Here is a 6,528-nt window from a genome sequence, read left to right as displayed (position 1 = left end):
ATGAGGATTGACATTTACAAGATGATGTTTTGGGGAAGGTCGATCTAGCAGCAAGACTGAGAACGCGGAGCAGGAGAAGTTAGGAAACTATTGAAATAACCCAAGAGAGAGCAGTGACAGTGGGGTAGGATGGCCGGTAGTGAACACAGGAGATGTTAGGAAGAAGTAATCAACACCTTGGTAGCATCCAGGATGGAGAGTGAGTGACGAGTCAAGGCTAAGTCCCCGGGGGGTGCCCTGGGTTTCAGGATGGGAAACTTGGGACGTACCTTGGAAGGGACACAGATCACGTTTGCTATCTTTGATCCCCGAATTTATCTCGGTGTAGAGGTTTAGGGGATGCAAGTTAACTTCACAGAGGAAGAACTTCATTTAGGAGAAGAGCAGACTTGAAATCCCAGAGCCCAAGCATGATGCCCCATTTTGATGGAGGGAGTCATTATCTGAGAGGCTCTGCAGTGGGGTGGAAAGACCACACGCCTGAGCATTAAAAAGATGGCATTGTGCATTGCTGCTCTGCCACTTATTGTTCTCTTTGGCAAGCTTCTTCACCTCCTTGAGCCTTTTGTCTATAAAACGAGAGCGATACTATTCACTGCATAGAGGCGTTGTGCAAATTAAAAGAGATGGTGTGTGTAAACTGATGGTCCATAGCCAGTGGGTATTTAAAAAGTGGCAGTTTCTTTTATCGCTGTAAAAATAGCAATAACATACAGTAATAAATAATATCCCTATAAATCATCCCACAACTTGGTCCCTCCCTAGAGACATACTCATGACCAACTTAGGCATGCCTGTTTGTCAATGAGGTGAAACTCATCAATGAAATGAAGTTAATTCCAAAATAGTCCCATTTGCCGCTAGCTGTCTGCACCAGCACACAGAGGGGGCTGTAGCTTACCTCGTGAGCCAGAGCTCTGGGGATGTGCCTTGGGGGTGGCTGGAGAGGTTCCATGCATGCCAGATACCACCAGAGTTTGCCTGACCACACTATAGTGATGTCCACAGCAGAAGCAATGAGGATTTTGAACCAATATTGACAGAGTTGGTCCTTGCTCTCCTGTCCTTACCCTTCCACTGGCTCACAAGGAACTAAGACTCAGTGTTTCTCTGTAGTCAGAGTATAAACACTGATCGTAATAAATCTACGGATAGGTCAATCTGTGTCAGTCACAGTCTTTCCTTGCTTAAAGTGGATGTATTCCTTCCTAAGGTAGGTCAAGGAGCTGTTGTAATATTGCATTTGAAAGGGCCTAGCGTGGTATCTGAGAGAAGTGGACAGCTGCCGTTGGGTTTCCTTCGGGACTCTCTCTAAAGCTCTCTCTCCATAGGCCAGCAGTACGTAAATCATGCCAGAAAACGTTGTTTCAGCTGCCTGGCAAGCATCTAGCGTATGATTAATAGAGACATCAAAATAGCCATCCGTCCCCCCCACCCCCCGCACACTCCCCACAACCAACAACTCTCTGACGCAGCAAGAAACACGAAATATCCATTCTCCTAACTTAACTTTTGTCCCTTGAGGTTGCAAGAAGAGAAATCTTAGATTCAATCACCAGCGCCCCATTTGCCTTAGATGACAGGAAACACATTTTTACATGGCAGCTAACAAATGCTTCTCCAGAAAACACGGCGGTACCTGCCGGTCTGTTGGAGAAAGTGCACCAACATGTATTTGCTCAGTATCTACTCTTGTAGGTAGATAGGAGTCATATGCCCTTGCTTGATCTTATTTTCACAACAGGCCTGTGAGATGGGTGTTATAATCCTCATTTATCAGATGAGGAAACGAAGACACAGAAAGATAAAGCAGATACTCAGCACGGTGGGTGGTATCTATCACCCCCCTTGTCCACATTTCTTTTCATTTAGTTTCCCAGTGCAGGTTCCTATCATCTTGGTTGCTTTATAGACCAACAATCCTCCAGCCCACGTGAAAGAAGCAGCAGTATAGACCATATTTCCATCTTTGGGTGAGTCGGTTCAGTTTCATCCTGTCTTAAACTAGGGCACAGGTTCGACTCCGTGCCTATAGCATTAAACTTTGAGCACCCACTCTCAAGCCCACAGGGGTGAGACGATGAACAGTAAAGGCGGAGAATTTTTTTTTAATATTTTTTTAAGTTAAAGCCTGGCCTGTTTACTCATTTGTTAAAAACAAATTCTCATACAGCGTGAACCACTTCCCAATTTTTTTTTTTGACAAGACCATTATGCTTTCAAAAGGGAAATCAGTGGAAATATGTTGTTTCCTGCTGCCCCATGTCCCTATTCCTTTTCTCTCTTTCTCACCCTGAGTGTGAATATTACAGGTTTCCTCCTTCCAGAGATGCTCACAGCTGTTTTCTGTCCTCTCTCTCTCTCTCTCTCTCGAGCCCTCTAGGGCAGTTTTCATTCTTCCACCTCAGCCTGCCTGGGGCCCCATGGAATCCCCCACGGTATGATTGCTTCCACACTTTCATATGCTTTAAAGAATATCAGCTGAGAACTGCTTATTGAACCCGAGTGGGGAATCCTCCCTTACAAAGCAATTTGCAGTCGTTGAAGGAATGTCGGGGCATCCTTCTCTACATCCTGCTCCCCCCCAACCTCCACGGCCTCCCCTGCATGTTGACACCTTCCAAACCAGGCCTGCTAGTGCCCCCTTTGCTGAGGATTTCCAACGAAGCTGACTTTTCTGATTCTCAGGCACTGATCATTTGAGCCATTTGAACATTCCAGTTTTACATTACATCTCTATCTGGCCTAGAGATTTTATTTGGAAACCCAAATATGGAAAAGACCCCGTTGCTCCCCAAGCACTTGAAGTCCCAAGAGACATGGATTCCACCTGCTCAGACAGCATTAGTGCTTTGGACCTTCTGCCCACCAAGCAGCAGAACGGTGGCTGGGCGAGGGCAGAGACCCTTGGTCATGTTGTTGTTCCTCACGGACAGGACCCGACATCCCATAGGCTTGTCAGTGCTGGGCACAGGGTAACAATGAAAAAGGGAGCAAGCAGCTCTGGAGTGCCCACTATGCTCCAGGCACTACGCTAGTCACAGTCCAATGTGGGATTTTGTTAACCTTATCCACAACCTCTCTGCCAAGGTACTGAGAAAGCCGCCACTCAATATCCAGACCCCTCCGCATCCCCTTACCTCTGGGTGAGTTAGAGAGAATGTCGCACACTTTTCTAAATTAGACCTTTTTCCTCCCACAGAAATAGAACTTTTACTAAACAACAAAACTAAACATGTACTTACATTAGCATAGATTCGTATTTCAAAGGCTAATAAATAAAATTAGAGCAAGATTTTTAAAAATTTTTTAATGTTGATTTTTGAGACAGAGAGACAGAGCCTGAGTGGGGGAGGGGCAGAGAGAGAGGGAGACACAGAAGCGGAAGCAGGCTCCAGGCTCTGAGCTGTCAGCACAGAGCCCGACACGGGGCTTGAACTCACAGACCGTGAGATCATGACCTGAGCCAAAGTCGGACGCTTACCCGACTGAACCCACCAGGCGCCCCTTTTTAATTTTTTTTAAAGTTTATTTATTTTTTTAATTTTTTAAAAACATGTTTATTTATTTTTGAGAGAGAGAGGGACAGAACATAAGCGAGAAGAGGGGCAGAGAGAGAGGGAGACACAGAATCTGAAGAAGGCTCCAGTCTCCAAGATGTCAGCACAGATCCCGACGTGGGGCTCAAAACCACAAACCTGAACCGAAGATCATGACCTGAACCGAAGTTGGACACTTAACTGACTGAGCCACCCAGGCGCCCCTCTGGTGTTTCATTTTTAAAGTTGCTCTTACGGGGGCACCTGGCTGTCTCAGTAAGTAGAGCATGTGGCTCTTGATATTGGGGTCATGAGCTCGAGCCCCACGTTGGGTGTAGAGATTGCTTAAAGAAACTTTAAAAGAAAGTAAAGTAAAGTAAAGTAAAGTAAAATAAAGTAAAATAAAATAAAATAAAATAAAATAAAAGTAGTTCTTACAAAGAGGATCATACATCAGTTGGTTTTGAATAGCCCCAAATGGTACAGAGCCTGTAAGACCATTCACAGACAGTCAGGTTTCTGTATGTGCAGGCTCACCCATAACCACTTTACCTCTCGTAAACATTTATCCACTTGTGTTTTTTTTCTTTCAATAAATATGAATTGAGAAAATAAGGCACTCTGGAGCCTCACTTTAGAAAGAAAGCTTAAGGCAGCCTAAGGGCAAGGAAGGAAAGCCTTCTCAGAGGCCGTGAGGCTCCAGGACGCCTTATTTCATTTTGGGGAGCACCTGACACACCATTTTGAAATCACCCATTTGCACCTTTCACGACACTAAAAGTGGTGTGAGGTCAGGGACTGTGTCGTACACATGTCTGAAGCCCCAGTGCCCCGTATGGTGCTTGGCACATAGTAAGCTCTCAATTAATATTTATTGGAAGAAAAAAATGAAATGAATAAATGTTCATAAGGGAAGAGCTAGATGTGGGTAGATGTCTGATCCCATATTCGGAAGACCAGACAAAATTAAAGGAAGGAAATAATCAGAAATAATACTTGAGTGCTTATTTTCCCTACCAAAGAGCAAGTGTACTTCAAAGCTTTGCCTTATTTGGAACATTCCCAGACTAAAACCTGGCTGTGGACAGACGGGGTAAGCATGGGTGTATATTTTGTGATTGAAAATAAATGCTGCCGATCATTCACCAACACCAGCATTAATTCCCCTCCCCGCCACCCTCTGCCTTTACTTCCTAGGGCTTCTTTTTAATTCTCCATATAAACATGATTTTCTTTTTCTTTTTTTAATTTTTTTTCAATGTTTATTTATTTTTGAGACAGAGAGAGACAGAGCATGAACAGGGGAGGGGCAGAGACAGAGGGAGACACAGAATCTGAAACAGGCTGCAGGCTCTGAGCGGTCAGCACAGAGCCCGACGTGGGGCTCAAACTCACGGGCTGTGAGATCATGACCTGAGCCGAAGTCGGACGCTTAACCGACCAAGCCACCCAGGCGCTCCTAAACATGATTTTCAACCATGGAGCCTTCATATTCTAAAAAGAGAAAGTGAGAAATTATTAGACTAGGACTAAACAGGAAGAGTGCATCATTCACAACCAAAGTTAATAGATACTCCCACTAGATAGCTCCCATTCTCCTTTTAAAAAAAAATTTTTTTTACATTTATTTATTCTTGAGAGACGGAGTAAGACAGTGCACAAGTGGGGGAGGGGCAGAGAGAGAAGGAGACACAGAATCCGAAGTAGGCTCCAGGCTCTGAGCTGTCAGCACAGAGCCTGATGCAGGGCTCAAACCCACGAACCATGAGATCATGACCTGAGCTGAAATCGGACACTCAACCGACTGAGCCACCCAGGTGCCCCTCCCATTCTCCTTTTTAACATGTAAAATTTCTATTGGAGCACTGATAGGTTTGAAATGTAATAATTAATATTTGTAAGGCATTTCTATAATGCACCTATCCAAATACTGAATTTAATCATCACGACACTCCTGTAAGGCAAATTTCTTACTCTTTCAATTGTACGAATTAGCAAATTGAGTTCAGTGTAGTCAAGGGACTTACCTAAAATCACACAGCCTGTGAATCCTGCAGGTAGTGAAGACAAGAATCAAACCCAGTTCTTCCATTTCTGACACCCGCTGTTTGTTTGGCCTTGTGCTACAGTGATTTCCATGCACTCTCCGCCACCCCCCCCCCCGCCCCTCCGCCGCAGAGCATCGTAAATAAGGTCGGAGTCCTTTGCACATTCATCACCGTATCCCTTACAGCACCTACCATACTTTGCTCACAGTAAACACACAATACAATTCAAGAAACTGACATTCTTTAAAGATCTGATCTAACAGCATGAAGAGAATTGTAAAGCATGGTCATTGAAGTTTCAAGGCCTCTGGTCAAAGAGCAGATGTACTTGAAGCCTTTCCTCCTGGAGTGTGCTCAGGGAACCAGCACCTGGAGGCAGATTACGGCCAGCATGCCAAGTCCAGTCCAGGAAGTCTGACAGCTCTGGAGCTCACCACCCCAAATCCCCAAACATGCCGGAAGGAAGCGATGCTCTCGGCAGACACCGTTGCAAATATTTCCTCCACGATGGATCGAGGACGCTAAGAACAAGTGACACTAGTAATTAAAAGCAAAACCAAACCAAGGTCCTGTGAGTTGGTTCCTGCCCTTGGGTCATCCTGTGGCCACCCTGTTGGTAACTTACAAGAGGCAGGGATGGTAGTGGTTAAAGCAGGAACTGTCTGTGCACCAGCTTCCTCGTCTACGACAGGGGAGTAATGCTTGCACTTCTTCCTCAGGTTGCTGCAGCCCACGCACCAGCCCATGAGAACTCTGTGCCTCTCCAGCCATTGCCCCCGCACTCTTTTCCCGCAGTTGTATCCCACCTGTCCTTGGGTCTTCTGTCTCTTCCCTGTGACCGCGAACCTCATTTATCGGTCATTTCTTTGAATCCCTATGGCACTCACGATCTGGCTCATATGGGTCCCTATCATTTCCTGCATGTTAACCTTATTTCTCAG

Source organism: Felis catus, chromosome C1 (assembly GCF_018350175.1).
Source record: "Felis catus isolate Fca126 chromosome C1, F.catus_Fca126_mat1.0, whole genome shotgun sequence".
Lineage (NCBI taxonomy): Eukaryota > Metazoa > Chordata > Mammalia > Carnivora > Felidae > Felis > Felis catus.
This window is presented reverse-complemented; position numbering follows the sequence as displayed.